A 7,879-nucleotide genomic window follows, 5' to 3' on the forward strand; every position below is an offset into this window, starting at 1 on the left:
AACCATATATATATATATATATATATATATATATATATATATATATATATATATGGAAAAGCAGAGCTATTGTGTTTCTTTCTAGAGGTGGCAACCTCAGCCACATGCTTATCTTGGGATCTGGTCAACTTTCTTTCCCTCCAATCTTTTCTATCATTTTAGAAGTGTAAAGTTTATTTCCTCATTGGGTTGATTGTGGACCACTGTTGCATGTACATAGGCACTAGGCCCAGCCCATAGACTGTCATCCCTGCACAGCGCCAGTACTGGGGCCGTGCATGAACGGTTCCCGGCCCACAAAAGGTTCAAGACGCCACGAACGGTTCCAACTCGCCGACGGTGCTTGACAGAAAAAAATTCGTGACTTTTTTTCACACCAAAATTTGTCCCGATCCTATCCCGTCTCTCTCAACCCCTTCACATTTTCCCTCCTCACCCTAATCCAAGTCTGAATCAGGCTCTCCCCTCGCTCCTCCACTAGGTTGCCCGATCCATGGTTGCCGACGTTCTCCGTCTCGAGGCCGTCAGCCGTACCTCAGGGTGCCCTCTTCCAACGACCACGGCTGCTTCCCACCTCCCCACCTCAGCCCTACCTCCGGCGAGCACTGAATCCATGTGCGGGCCTCCTCCTGGTCGCCGATGCCAGCCCAGATCGATGACAACAGCTAGGAGAAAGAGCAGATGCAGGCTATAGATCTGGCTGTGAACAGGTGATGTTTTTTTGGAGCTTGAGGCTGCAGTTCTTGCTTTTTTCTGAACTTGGTTTATGTTATTGTACAGTTCTGCTTTTGGTTCCAGGGTTTTGCACGGACGTTGTAAACATGTGGGCGCTCACTTATTTGGACTTGGATTATACTGTTAATTTTAGATGCTAGCATGCTTGACATGCAGAAACTTCACATGCATGGAAGATATGTACTACGTACAATTCATTTGCAACATCTGTACTCTAAGTGCTTCTATACATTTTTCAAACTTGATTGTAGACCTGGCTGTTCCTTTGTACATCTGTACTGCAATGTTGTGTGTACGTCTAGAGGTTTCTTGGCGGACTGCTAGCTGTGTGCATTGATGTATCTTTCCCGGTTATATTTACTGTCAAAACGAGCACATGTAAGTTGTTTGGTTAACAAACTAATGGAAGGTATTTCAAGTGTTTTTCTTGTCCATATATGTGATTATCCTGTCGGAAAGTTGACTTCATCAGAAAATATTCAGCATATATTATTTCTCTCTGCGTGTTGATTTTCCAGGGATTAAGTATATATGGGGAACTACGATAGAATGAAGATTCAAATGTTTGGACAGCAGGTAGAGAGTGCTCTCACTTCCGAAAAGCAAAATGGGGTCATCCGGTGGTTCCCCCTTTCAGATGGCATTTTTTGCAGCTACTCTTTGGCCTTGTTTGGATACACAGTTTTACCAGTACTAGTTTTCCATAGACTCGCATAACCGCCTAACAAACTAAAACCATGTTTGGGCTTTCCACCAAAAACATGGATAAGCAGGATTTGGTTTCCACAAAACCAGGAATCTGCGTTTTGTGAAAAACTACTAATAGTTGTTTTTGAGAAAACACGATCGTAGAAACCCACCGCAACTGATTTTTTCCAGTTCCACTTCTTTCGCAACAAATCCATTAGCACTGATTTTACAGTCATCAGGAGCTTGGATGGCCGGCGTGCATGCAAATTGACCCTGAGCATCAGCTCTCTACCGTCGGCCTGTACGTCGATGGAAGCGGATGTCGCCGCCCGTGCGGGGCGAGTGGAAGCGTTCACTGCCGTGCGCGTGCCATGTTGGCGAGGGGAAGTAGCCACCGCCGTGCGCGTATGCCGGAGTCGTCATTAAGAAGCGGTCGATGCCGTCGTCCGCGCGCGACGAGTCGTCGAGGGAAAGCGGCTGCTGCCGTGCGCTCACGGCCAGTCCCCAGATGAAAGACGTTGCCGTCGTCCGCAACCAGCAGCTGAGCTTACCAAACATAGTTTTCTATAAACCGGTTATTCACAAAATAGTAGATAAAACTGGTTTTCCTAGAAATTAGCTGAAAACGCATTTTCTATATTCTTATCGCTAATCTCCATTATCCAAACAACCACTTTAAGATGGATATAGATTGATGCACCTATTTTCAGTTGAAGACTTGCCCCATTCCTATTTATTTTTTAATGCTGGTAGGAGAGGTGCAAAACTTGCTGATTAGAAAAGGTATATTACAAACAAACAACCCCAAGGGGGTACTAAGAAGGAACACGGAGAGATCACTATTGAGCAGTAATTACCGACGTTTTGTTTGTTTTATGGTATCTTTTTTTAGGCTACGTGGAGTGAAACATGTTTCTTACTTCTAGTACACAGTTTCATTAATCGCTGTGTACAGCCACAACACTATGAATAGAGACGAATGACTGCAGAATCGCTGGAGAGTACACTCAAGAACACGTTAATAGTATAAATGGCTCGCACTATGATTCAACTTTCTACACAAAGTTTTTGGCAGCGTTCTCTAACTAGCAGGTGTCTAAAATGGGTCCTGGCGCTGGTCTCAACTTTCAGCTCCAAACTTGACCCATGCCAAATATATGGTCTTTAGAGACAGTCTTTATTTTCTGGTCAATCAAGTAGTGCTGTGCTAGCGAGGCCACACACGGGTCTCTCCAGTAAACATCAATGCAGGCTACTTTAGGAAGGCAGGACTAGGCATTGAGCTTTCGTAGGGGAGGAGTACACACACAATGGCTACTTCAGAAAGGCAGGACTAGGCATTGAGCTTTCATTGAGCTTTCATAGGCGAGGACTACACGCGCGCGTGCACACACACACACACACAGAGAGAGAGAGAGTAGTATCCCCAATTGTAGCTTCTTGGTCGCGGGGCGGCTGTGCAGTGGGGGGATTGGCGGTGGAAAGCAGTTTGCTCCCCCGGCGGCAAAACGGCGGCGGCGGGCGACGGGGGGAGTGGGCGGCGTTGCTGGGCGGATGTGGATGCGGCGGCAGCTAGCAGAGTTGCCGGCAAAAAATGGGCGTCGGCGTCGGCGACGAAGAAGGCGGGCGAGGGTTACTGTTGGTTGGGGGGAGGGGAGGCCAATGTGCCACCGACCAGCGGACCTAGGGAGGGGAGATGGTGAGCGCGCGCGTCTGTCTCGTGTCCACGCCAACGCAAATCCGGCTCAGAAATGGGCCGGGAATGGGTCGCCCGCGGACGAAAAGCGGATGCGCGTCTGTTTGGGTCGGCGTGTTGGGCCGACTTTCGTATCCGCGCCGACCCAAATAGACGGTGGCGGACGAAATGGTCGCCCCATTGGAGTTGCTCTAATTGCATCTCTTTTCTTTGGATGTGTGTGAGAATGCGTAACTAGAGTGTTAGACATATCGGGATTTAATCTAGATGCCAACACTTGATGTGGTTAATCTCACTCCAAATATATGTTTGTTTAGTCGGCATAAAAAGACACAACAATTATAAATGAACAATTTAAGTGAAACAAGCAAGTTATACCCCTCATGATGGTCTAGTATCCTTGTACACCCTCCATTCCATAATATAGTGCCTATAAATTTTCTATAAAGTCAAACTTTACAAACTTTGACCAAATTTATAGAGAAAACTATTTATGTATACAATGTCAAATATATAAAATATGAAAATACATCTTACGATGAATCTAATAATATATGTTTGGCATTTTAAATGTAAATGTTTTTCTCCATAAACTTGATCAAAGTTTGTAAGGTTTGACTTTTCCAAAAATCTATAGGCACTACATTATGGAACGGAGAGAGTATCGTTACAATGACATGAACCTTTATTTGTCACTGCCCAAACTTTGCATAATTGTATGGATGCATTCTTTATTTGACCAGGCACTTTATATACCATGAATGTTCTGACGGTCTATCACGCTCCCAATAACCCATATATTCCGGACCTCGCTCTCTCTCCTTGTCAGTAGCCCATCTCCCCCCTCTCCTCGTGTGTGTGTGTGTGTTGTGCTTCGGAGATAGATGAATTATGGATTAATCTAGGAAGGAATGGTTGACGTGCTTAAGCTCACTCGAAATATATGTTGATAGAGTTGGTATCAGAGGAAACGACAATTTTGAATGTATAATTGTAAGTGAAACATGCAACTTATACTCTCACGGCGGTTTAGTATCCTCGTACCGTGATAATAACACACGAACATTTATTTTTACTCACCCAAATCTATCAAAATTGTATATATGCACTCTTTTTATTGGATGGACACCTTTCTATTGCACAATCGACACATAAACAACAATTATGAATGGGCATTGAGCTATCATAGGTGATAGAGGGGGAGAGTACGTAGTATCTCCGAAAGAGAGATAGAGTAGTATCTCCGTATCATTATAATGACACGGGAACCTTTATTTGCCATTGCCCAAACCTTGCACAAGCGTATGTGCGCACTCTTTTTATTTGGCAGGGCACCTTTCATGAATGTTATATACCTCGGGGAAACACCCTTGTCAACCAGCTCCCTCGGACGGTCCACTGCCGCTTTTGTCAATCCCTACCTTGCTCTCTTTCCATGTAAATATCATCTCTCTCCCTCTTCTTCTTTGTGTGTGTGCGCACGCGCATGCATGCTTTTGGAGATAGAAGAATTAAGATTTAATCTAGGTGTCAATACTTAACATGTTTAATCTCACTCAATATATAGGTTTATGCAGTTGGCATAAGAGGAAACGACAATTGCGAATGAACAATTTTAGGCGAAACATGCAGGTTATACTCCTCATGATGGTCTAGTATCATCGCAATGACGCGAGAACCTTTATCTGGCATAGCCCAAACCTTGCACAATTATATGGATGCACTCTTTTTATGGGACCAGGCACCTTTTATACCATGAACATTCTGACGGTCTGTGACCACTTCCAATAATCTTTAAACTTCGGATCTCTCTCTCTCCCTCTCTCTCTCTCTCCATGTCAATATCACATTTCTCCCTGCCCTCTTAAGCTCACTCGGAATATATGTTTATAGAGTTCGCATAAGAGAACACAACAGTTATGAACAGTTCAGTTGTAAGTGAAACATGCAAGTTATACCTCCCACGGCGGTTTAGTATCGTCGTATCGTAATAACGACACACGGACCTTATTTTTAATCGCCCAAACATTTCTCAATCATATGTGTGCACCCTTTATATTGGATAGGACACCTTTCTATAGCACGTTCCACATGGAAACAAAAATTATGAACATGCATTGAGATTTCATAGATGATAGAGAGAGGTGGGAGTGTAGTATCCCGAAGAGAGAGAGAGATGGAGAGAGTAGTATCCATGTAGCGTTATAATGACACGGTAACCTTAATTTGTCATTGCACAAAACATTGCACAATCATGTGTGCGCACTCACTCTTTTTATTTGACTTTTTATTTGCCTGAGCACCTTTCATGAATGTTATATCCCTCGGGGCAACACCCTGGTCAACCAACTCCCTCTGACGGTCCACCGACGCTCCCATCAATTCCGACCTCACTCTCTCTCCATGTTAATATCATATCTCTCTCTCTCTCTTCTTTGTGTGTGTGTGCACACGTGCGCGTGCGTGCATGCGTCTGGAGATAGACGAATTAAGAGGCGCCAATACTTGATGTGGTTAATTTCATTCAAAATATAGGTTTATGAAGTTGGCATAAGAGGAAAACACAATTATGAACGAATAATTCTAGGCGAAACTAGAGATAGACGGGTTATGATTTAATATAGGCACCAACACTCGATGTGGTTAATCTCACTCGAAATATATGTTTATGTAGTTGGCATATGAGGAAAGGACAATTATGATTTGACAATTTTAAGTTAACTTGCAAGTTATACCCTCACGATGGTCTATTGTATCTTTATTGTTATATGACACGGGAACCTTTTTTTCATTGGCCAAACCTTGCACAATCATATGTGTGCACTCTTTTTATTTGATCGGGCACCTTTTACACCATGAGAATTGTACCCCCCTCAGAGCACCACTATGGCACAAAAGGTCCTTTTGACGGTCTGTTGGTGCTCCACTGTCGTATCGTTATAACGATACGGGAACCTTTGTTTTCCACTACACAAACCTTACACAGTTATATGTGTGCACTCTTTTATTGGACTAGACACCTTTTACAATCTATGTGTGCACAATCGTATGTACGCACTCTTTTTAATTGGATCGACGATCCATACTCCCCACCACTCTCTCTCCCCTCTTTTGCATGTGTTTAGGTGTTGAGACTTGACATGATTAATCTCACTTAAAATGAAACAACAATAAAGAACAGACAATTGGAATTGAAACATGCAATTCACACGCCTCATGAACGTATCGTTATAATGATACGGGAACCTTCATTTTACACTACACGAATGTTGCACTATCGTATGTGTGCACTCTTTTTTTGGGGACCAGACACCTACCATGAACATTATACCTGTCAGGACACCACCATGTCGAGCTGCTCCTTTTCAAGGTCCGTCATCGCTCCAGACAATCCATATACTTCCATCCTCAATCTCTCTCTCTCCCTCTCTCTCTCTTATGTGTGTGTATGTGTGTTCTTGTCCTAGGGGGATTATAATATAATATAGTTACCAACAATTGAGGTGGTAAATATCATTCAGTATATGTTTATAGCGTCGGCGAAACAACAAATATTAATGAACAATTGTGGGTGAAAGATGCAACTTATACCCCTCTGGATGTCCAGTATCCCCGTATTGTCATAATGATGCGAGAACCTTCATTTTCCATTGCCCAAACCCTACACCCTCCTATGTGTGAAATCTTTTTGTTGGATCGAGCACCTTTTATACCACAAGCATTGTACCCCCTCGGAGCATGACTGTGGTACAATCTATGTGTGCATCCTTTTTAATCAGACCGACAATCCATACTCCTGATCTCTCTCTCTCTCTCTCCTCTTTCCATGTGCCTAGGTGTTAACACTTGACATGGTTAAGCTCACTTAAGAGGAAACAACAATAAAGAAAGAATTGAAATTGAAACATGCATTTCACATGCCTCACGGTGGTTTTGTACCGCTGTATCGTTATAATGATACGGGAACCTTCATTTTGCACTACACGAACCTTGCACAATCGTATGTGTGCACTCTTTTTTGGGGACCAGACACCTTCTACCATGAACACTACACCCATCCAGACACCACCATGATCGAGCCGCTCCTTTTCAAGGTCTGCCATCTCTCCCGACAATCCATATACTCCCATCCTCAATCTCTAACTCTCTCTCTCTCTCTTATGTGTGTGTGTGTATTTGTGTGTTCTTGTCCTAGGGATACATGGGTTATAATGTAATCTAGCAGCAACAATTGAGGTGGTAACAATCATTCGGTATATGTTTATAGAGTCGACATAGGAGGAAACAACAAATATTAACGAACGATTATGGGTGAAACATGCAACTTATACCCCTCAGGGATGTCCAGTATCCCCGTATCGTCATAATGACGCGGGAACCTTTATTTTCCATTGCCCAAATCCTGAAATCTTTTTGTTGGATCGAGCACCTTTTATTCCACGAGCGTTGTACCCCCTCGGAGCATGACTCTGGTACAATCTATGTTGCACAATTGTATGTGTGCACCCTTTTTAATCGGGTCAACAATCCATATAACACTTGACATGGTTAAGCTCACATAAGAGGAAACAACAATAAAGAACGGAAAATTGAAATTGAAACATGCAATTCACACGCCTAACGGTAGTCTTGTATCGCCGTATCATTATAATGATACGGGAACCTTCATTTTACACTACACGAACCTTGCACAATCTTATGTGTGCACTTTCTTTTTGGGACCAGACACCTGCTACCATGAAAATTATACTCATCGGG

The 7,879-nt window shown here is 43.3% G+C and overlaps 1 long non-coding RNA gene across 1 annotated transcript; it reads left to right on the top strand.

The window, feature by feature from the left end:
* Window positions 1–284: 284 nt before the first annotated feature.
* On the top strand, window positions 285–1,167 carry LOC125521829 (uncharacterized). Its single transcript, XR_007289462.2, has 2 exons — window positions 285–710; window positions 799–1,167. It is a non-coding gene; the product is annotated as an uncharacterized LOC125521829 (long non-coding RNA).
* The last annotated feature ends 6,712 nt before the right edge of the window (window positions 1,168–7,879 follow it).

Source organism: Triticum urartu, chromosome 7A, assembly GCF_056163025.1.
Source record: "Triticum urartu cultivar PI428250 chromosome 7A, HENAU_Tu73, whole genome shotgun sequence".
NCBI classification, from domain to species: Eukaryota; Viridiplantae; Streptophyta; class Magnoliopsida; order Poales; family Poaceae; genus Triticum; species Triticum urartu.